The sequence below is a fragment of the Phyllostomus discolor genome, chromosome 2, assembly GCF_004126475.2.
Source record: "Phyllostomus discolor isolate MPI-MPIP mPhyDis1 chromosome 2, mPhyDis1.pri.v3, whole genome shotgun sequence".
Taxonomy (NCBI): Eukaryota; Metazoa; Chordata; class Mammalia; order Chiroptera; family Phyllostomidae; genus Phyllostomus; species Phyllostomus discolor.
In genome coordinates, this window is record NC_040904.2 from 7,853,178 (window position 1) to 7,859,289 (window position 6,112).

The window sequence follows — 6,112 nt, forward strand, 5'->3', positions numbered from 1 at the left end:
GTCCTCAGAAGAGACAGCAAACCCCCTCATGCCTGGGGCTCAGGGAGGGCTTCTGAGGGGTCCGCAGTGGGCCTTGGTGTTGTGTACTTCACGTTGACTTTGGATGTCTGCTGAAGTTTAACGCACGTAAGGACAAGTGCACGCAAATCCCGGTCAGCTCCCCGGGTTTCCCCAGTGGGCCCCACCCCTGCAACCCAGATCGGGGGTCCAAGCACGATCAGCACCCAGGACCCTGCAGACTCCCTTCCCGTCACCACCCCGCGCCCCCCCAAAGGTAACCAGACACTGGCTTCTCACAGCCGGGTTCTGCGACGGTCTGTCCTCTTCCGTGTGTGTGTCTGGCGTCGGCCGGTGTGCGTTCCCGCAGCGCTGGGCGTGCTGCGGTTGACCCCTCACACCGCTGGGCAGAGGTCCCCGGTGTGGACACGCCCCTCGGCCCTTCCGCTGCCCGGGGGCCCCGGGTTGCTTCCGGTCTGGCACTACAGTGAACGTGGCACCTGTGTTTCTTAACAGTTCCCGTGGCGGTTTTAATGTCCAGCCAGGTTCGAGAGCCACCGGCCCACACGGTGCCGCCACCCCTGTCGGGCTGGAAACAAGTGCGACCTTTGCCTTGAAGCAGCCGGTAGGCACCTTCGCCTGGACCTTCAGCACAGCGAGTGCTCAGCACACACCGTGTGCTCGGTACACACGGTGTAGGCACAGTGAGCCCCTCTTACCAGGGATCAGTGAGGACCCTCCCCACGTCCAGGCTCCCAGACGCCAGCTGGGGGCCACCCTTGCAGCTTTCTAGGAGAGCGGTCTGGTCGTGGTGACACTCTTTTGCACACGGTGTCAGCCCCGACCCCGTGGAGTCCCGGCTCCATGTGGAAGCCACACTCAGTGCCGGACACTTGTCACTGGCCCGAGGCTCTGTGTCCTCAATGCTGCCCGAGACCTCTGCCCTCAGGTAGCCCCGCCGCCCCTGCTCTTGCTCAGGGTTTGTTAGCTTCCTGGGGGTGGGTTATGGTGGTGGTGGTGGGGGGGAGGCGGTCAGAAAATCTTCCTCCTTCTTACTGGTCAGGTAATTCATCAGAAAAGGTATCTTATTCGGAATCCAAGCGCTCCCAACGTAGGAATCTCCTTAGAGCAACTAACTCATCATGTGCCAGAAATGAAAGTACTCTGTATTTATTTTTAAAGAAGTTTAAAAAACCCCACTAGAACTCCTAATCGCCGCTATCAGGCTAAAAAACACACGTAAATGCTGGGAGGCTGTCAGCCATGGAACAGCTGTCCCAGCAGAGGTTTGGCAGCCCAAGCTCCCCTCTCTCCGCCTGGGGTCTGTGTCTCCTGGCTGGTGTCCACGGCTGCCCGCCTTGTTTCGTCCTTTAATCGGGGCTGACTTGTCCGCTAAGCACCGTGTTTAGGGCCTATGGTACTTTCAGGGAACCACAGAAATGTTTTTCTGGGAGACCACAAGAGTAATTTCATTTCTTGAAAAACCAGAAAGAAGAAACTGTGCTTTTAGGGTCGAAGAAAATGTTCTAATTTTTAATTCAGCTGGGGTTATATTTTTTTCAATGCCAATGCTGTTGTACAATAGAATTCATGTATATATATTTTTGTGGAAGAAAATTCCCCCCAAAGTTCTAGGGCCCGCAAGAATTATAACACGGCCCCACCTCTCACGCATTTTAAAAAACACCACTCGTCGGTAACATGGTCTGTTCAGTGCTCTGTCCTAGCGGTGCCATTAGAGACAGGGTCGTTCCGATGAACAAAATCCCCGCAGTTGCGCACGGCGTGAGACTGTTCCTCAGCTGGAGAACTCTCGACTGGAACTCTTTGGCCCGGTCAGCGTAGGTTCCCAGGGGGAGGGCCTTAGCTCCTGAATCGTGTAAAGCCTTTCCTTAGTGATGACCACGGTCGTTTCCAGCTGTTAGGTAAAACAAAACAAAACAAACAAATAAACAAACAAAAGCCCTCAGGAAACATTCCCTAGACATTCTACAATAGGGGTGTGAGGGGCTAAAGGCAGAGGCCAGCCCTTCAAGGAGACCCAACAGCACTTGGTGTAAATTATTTTATTTTTTCAATTCTCACCCAAGGATATGTTTTTATTGATTTTAGGGGGTGGGGGAGAGAGGAAGGAAGGAAGGAAAGAAGGAAGGAAGGAAGGAAGGAAGGAAGGAAGGAAGGAAGGAGGGAAGGAAGGAAGGAAGGAAGGAAGGAAGGAAGGAAGGAAGGAAGGAAGGAAGGAAGGACCATGTGAGAAAGAAACATCAATGGGCTGCCTCCCATATACATTCCCAAACTCGGATAGAACTGGCAACCTAGGTAAGTGGTCTGACTGGGGATCGAACCTGTAACCTTTTGGTGCACGGGATGATGCTCCAACCAACTGAGCAAACTGGCCTGGGCTAAATTATTTGATTTTTAATGAAAGGGCCAGTAGGGTCTTTTTCCACCTTAGGTTCTTTTCTTTTTCTGAGAAATCAGACAAAAATAGCATCAAACATTACACGCTGTCTGATCCTCTGTCATTGGCCTTCGATTCTGTGCACAGAGCTGGTCTTAATAAGCCCTACGAACTCAACCTGAGACCCAACTTTACTGCCTGCAAAAGCCTCCTTTTCATCACCAAGACCATTAGAAGCAAACCTCTGCCTCCTGGCGCACCAGACTCCTGTGTCTAGTGCAAGATAAGGTCTCTTTCTGATTTCCCGACTTCTTTATCTCGTGCAAGAGAAAAACAGGCCTAGTGTGCCTGCCATTTTGACGACACATCCTCCGTCACCCAGAACGCCGAGACTCAAACACGATGGCTCCCCCTGTGGCCAGCCAGTCGGAGGCCGCTGAGCCTCTCCTGCAGAGCAGGTCCTGGCCGCCTGGGGGGCCTGAAGACCAGGATGAAGTAAAGGCTAGGGACAAGGTGTGGCCAAGGCTTCCCGCCATAAATGAGCAACACAGCCAGAGGTGGGTTTGAGTGAAGCTAGTGGAGCTTGGGCTCCAGGGCCCTCCCCCGTACAGACAGACCACTTCCCAGTCGGGGATGTCTCAGGGCAGTGAATCTGATGAGAACCCGACCGCGAGAGACAGGTCTGTCCCTTTCTGTGCTAACGCCCTCTCCACCAACATTTCTTTCACGATGGATGGCATTGAGGTGAATGCAGCCTTTTTGAGACCTGACTACAGGTGAGAAGAGGAGGGGATGCATTTAGTTTGGATTTAGTGAGATGTGTATGTGATTTTTTGGTCATGATTGAGAAAACCTCTATGGACTCCTGTCATGCTTGGAATTTGGGGAATTTTTCCGCAGGCAAGTTCGTGTGTGTGTGTGTGTGTGTGTGTGTAACATCCACAGACACCCAGTGCTCCATGCTCAGGACAGGTTCGCTAACCCGTTGGTAGTAAAGTAAGTTTCAGGCCCACTCCTGACCAAGACAGAGTCACAAGGGCTGGAGTCACTCTCTTGCAGGAAACGGCTACATGCCAGGCAAAACACACGAAAGGATGATTTTCAAGTCACGGAACATCAGACACCAGAGAACGGTGAGCACCGACGGATGAGGATGGAAGGAGGCAGACCGGCGGCACCCCGGGCCGAGGAGCTGAGCTGGACAGCCCGAGAGGAGGGGGGTGCCTCTTGGAGAGCAGCCCCTGGACCCTTCGGCAGAGGACCGGCCGGCACGTGCGCGTGAGGACACGTCCTGAGGCTGGGAGAAGGACCGCCTGCCTGCAAGCGTCCAGAATAACACTCCCCGGAGCTCACGCAGGGCTTGAAATCATTCACGGGACAGGGGTAGAAGCATTGGTTTTGCCTCCGTAAGGGAGCAAGACTAGCTCTAGATTAAATGTTGCTTTGATCCCACTAACAAGTTTGAAAGCAAAACCTAGTCCTGGCCAGGTGGCTCATTTGATTGGAGTGTCGTCCTGTACAGAGAAAGGTTCGCAGGTTCGGTTCCCGGTCAGGACGTGTGTCTGGTGTGTGGGCTCGGTCCCGGGTCAGGGTGCATACAAGAGGCAACCGACTGATGTTTCTCTCTCACATCAGTGTTTTTCTCTCTATTCCTTCCTCTGTCTCTAAAATCAATGAATATATCCTTGGGTGAGGATAGATAAATAAATAATAAAAGCAAAACCTAAAAGGATAGAACTGGTTCCCCGTGTGTTCATTATGCCCCGTAAACGAACCTGCAGAACATTTATAGGGACACAGAAGTAGCCAGCACCCCAAGGTAAAGTTCACAATGTTTGCCGTTCAACCAGAAATGATTACCAGATATGCCAAGAGGCAGGAACATGTTACCTGGAAGGAGGAGGAAAAGAAAGAAATTGAAGGCAACCGAGAAATGGAAATTGTCATAACCGTATTCCATGTGTTCAGGAAGCTGGAGGAAAGACCGAATGTGACGAGTGTAGGCACGGAAGACGTAAATAAGATCCAAGCCAAACTCTTCGTGGTAGGAGGGGTCTAGGCAATTCAAATACATCCAGGTGTGTGTGTGTGTGTGTGTGTGTGTGTGTGTGTGTCTGCTGTCCCTCTAGGTCTGTTCCTGTAGGGTCTGGGAGCACATTTCGTGCCCATATGTTAGTTTTCCAACAACAGTCTCCACTGAAAGGAATCCGATTCCCTGGAGAATGGGCCTATTTCAGGGCTCTGGCAGGGAACAATCAAGAGAAGCCCAGAGCATCTTATTGCGTGAGAAAGTAAGAAAATACTCAAAGAATAAAGGGGACCTGTCAAACGTTGGAGAGGCCAATTAAACGCTCTCACTGGCTAAATTCGGGAGAGTTTGAGAATCAAAACTTAAAAAACAATGGCAACTGATTACAAGCCATAGACCAGACTAGGGCTCCAGGACCCACAGCGCTCAAACGAATGAATCAGTCGATGAGAAATAACAGAGTGCTTTTCTCTTGCAGTAAAAAGCCCACAGATAAGTGAAGACAGAACGGAGGTATGAGAGAAACCTCCACTAGGCAATGATGATAAAAACAATTCAGCCATGAAACATCACCGGAGGCTAAAATTCATGGATAAAACTGAGATGAGGAACGGCTAGTCTCAAAATATCTCCCCACCAAATCTTTATTAACTACGAAGGGTGAAAAGCATGGTGGAGAAAGCTGGCAGAAATGGTTTTAGTCCAACGACTACAATTAGCACCGTCCACTAGGGGACAGTCAGGGGCCGCGTGCCACCCGTGGGGGGAGGAAAAGCACACGGCCTCTGTGACACCCTGGTACAAAAACTCATGACTTGGGTCTAGTCACGAGGAAACGGACGAACTGAAATTGAGGGACACTCTGTAAGGTGAGCTGTCGATAATCTCCAAAATGATGGAGGCCAGAAAAGGCAAGGGAAGACCGAGGGTGGTCCAGCCTGAGGGAGAAGGGATCCTGGAGCTGTGAACTGGGAAGGCACGGGGAGAGGAAAGGTGAAAAATAAGGAAAACCAGACTGTTGCTCCTTTATGGATACCGCATGCACACGTGCCTGATGCTTCCCGTCACGGCGAGCACTTCCTGTTCGCCGTCACTGTGACCCTAGTAATGACTGGTACTTAGCTATTGCTATTCTTAGGCTGACTGATGAGTTTGTTGAGAAAACCCGCCACACTGGGGCGGTGTAACAGGCACGTAAGTAGTGCCGGCAACACAGCACGCACATCCCCAAAACGAGTGCGTGGCCCTTGCCGGCCAAGGGACTCGCCCAGCTGAGACCGGCCACCTGAACATTCCCATGCCTCCCAGAACTCACGGAGAACCATATACGAATCCAACCACTCTGGGTCTCTTACTGAGCAGCTGAATCAAAATCTGGGGAAAAAATACTTACGAGGCCCCTTCCCTTCGCCTGGCCTCGGAAACACAAGGCCGAGGACCAGCCCCTGCCCGTGGGCCCATCCCGTTCTCGTTTAGGCCACACGTGAGTAAAGCAGCGACCGGGGCGTGTCAGGGATTTCTGGGAACACGTGGTCGGGGTCATTACTCTGGGCTGGGGTGAGGCGCGGGTGAATAGGCGTTGGGAAGTGTTTCCGAGAAGAGAGATAGATGCCACCATGTTGACGCTCAGCTGAGCAAAATGCAGGTTTGCATTATCGTGAGGTCGACGAGCCAACCAGAGGACC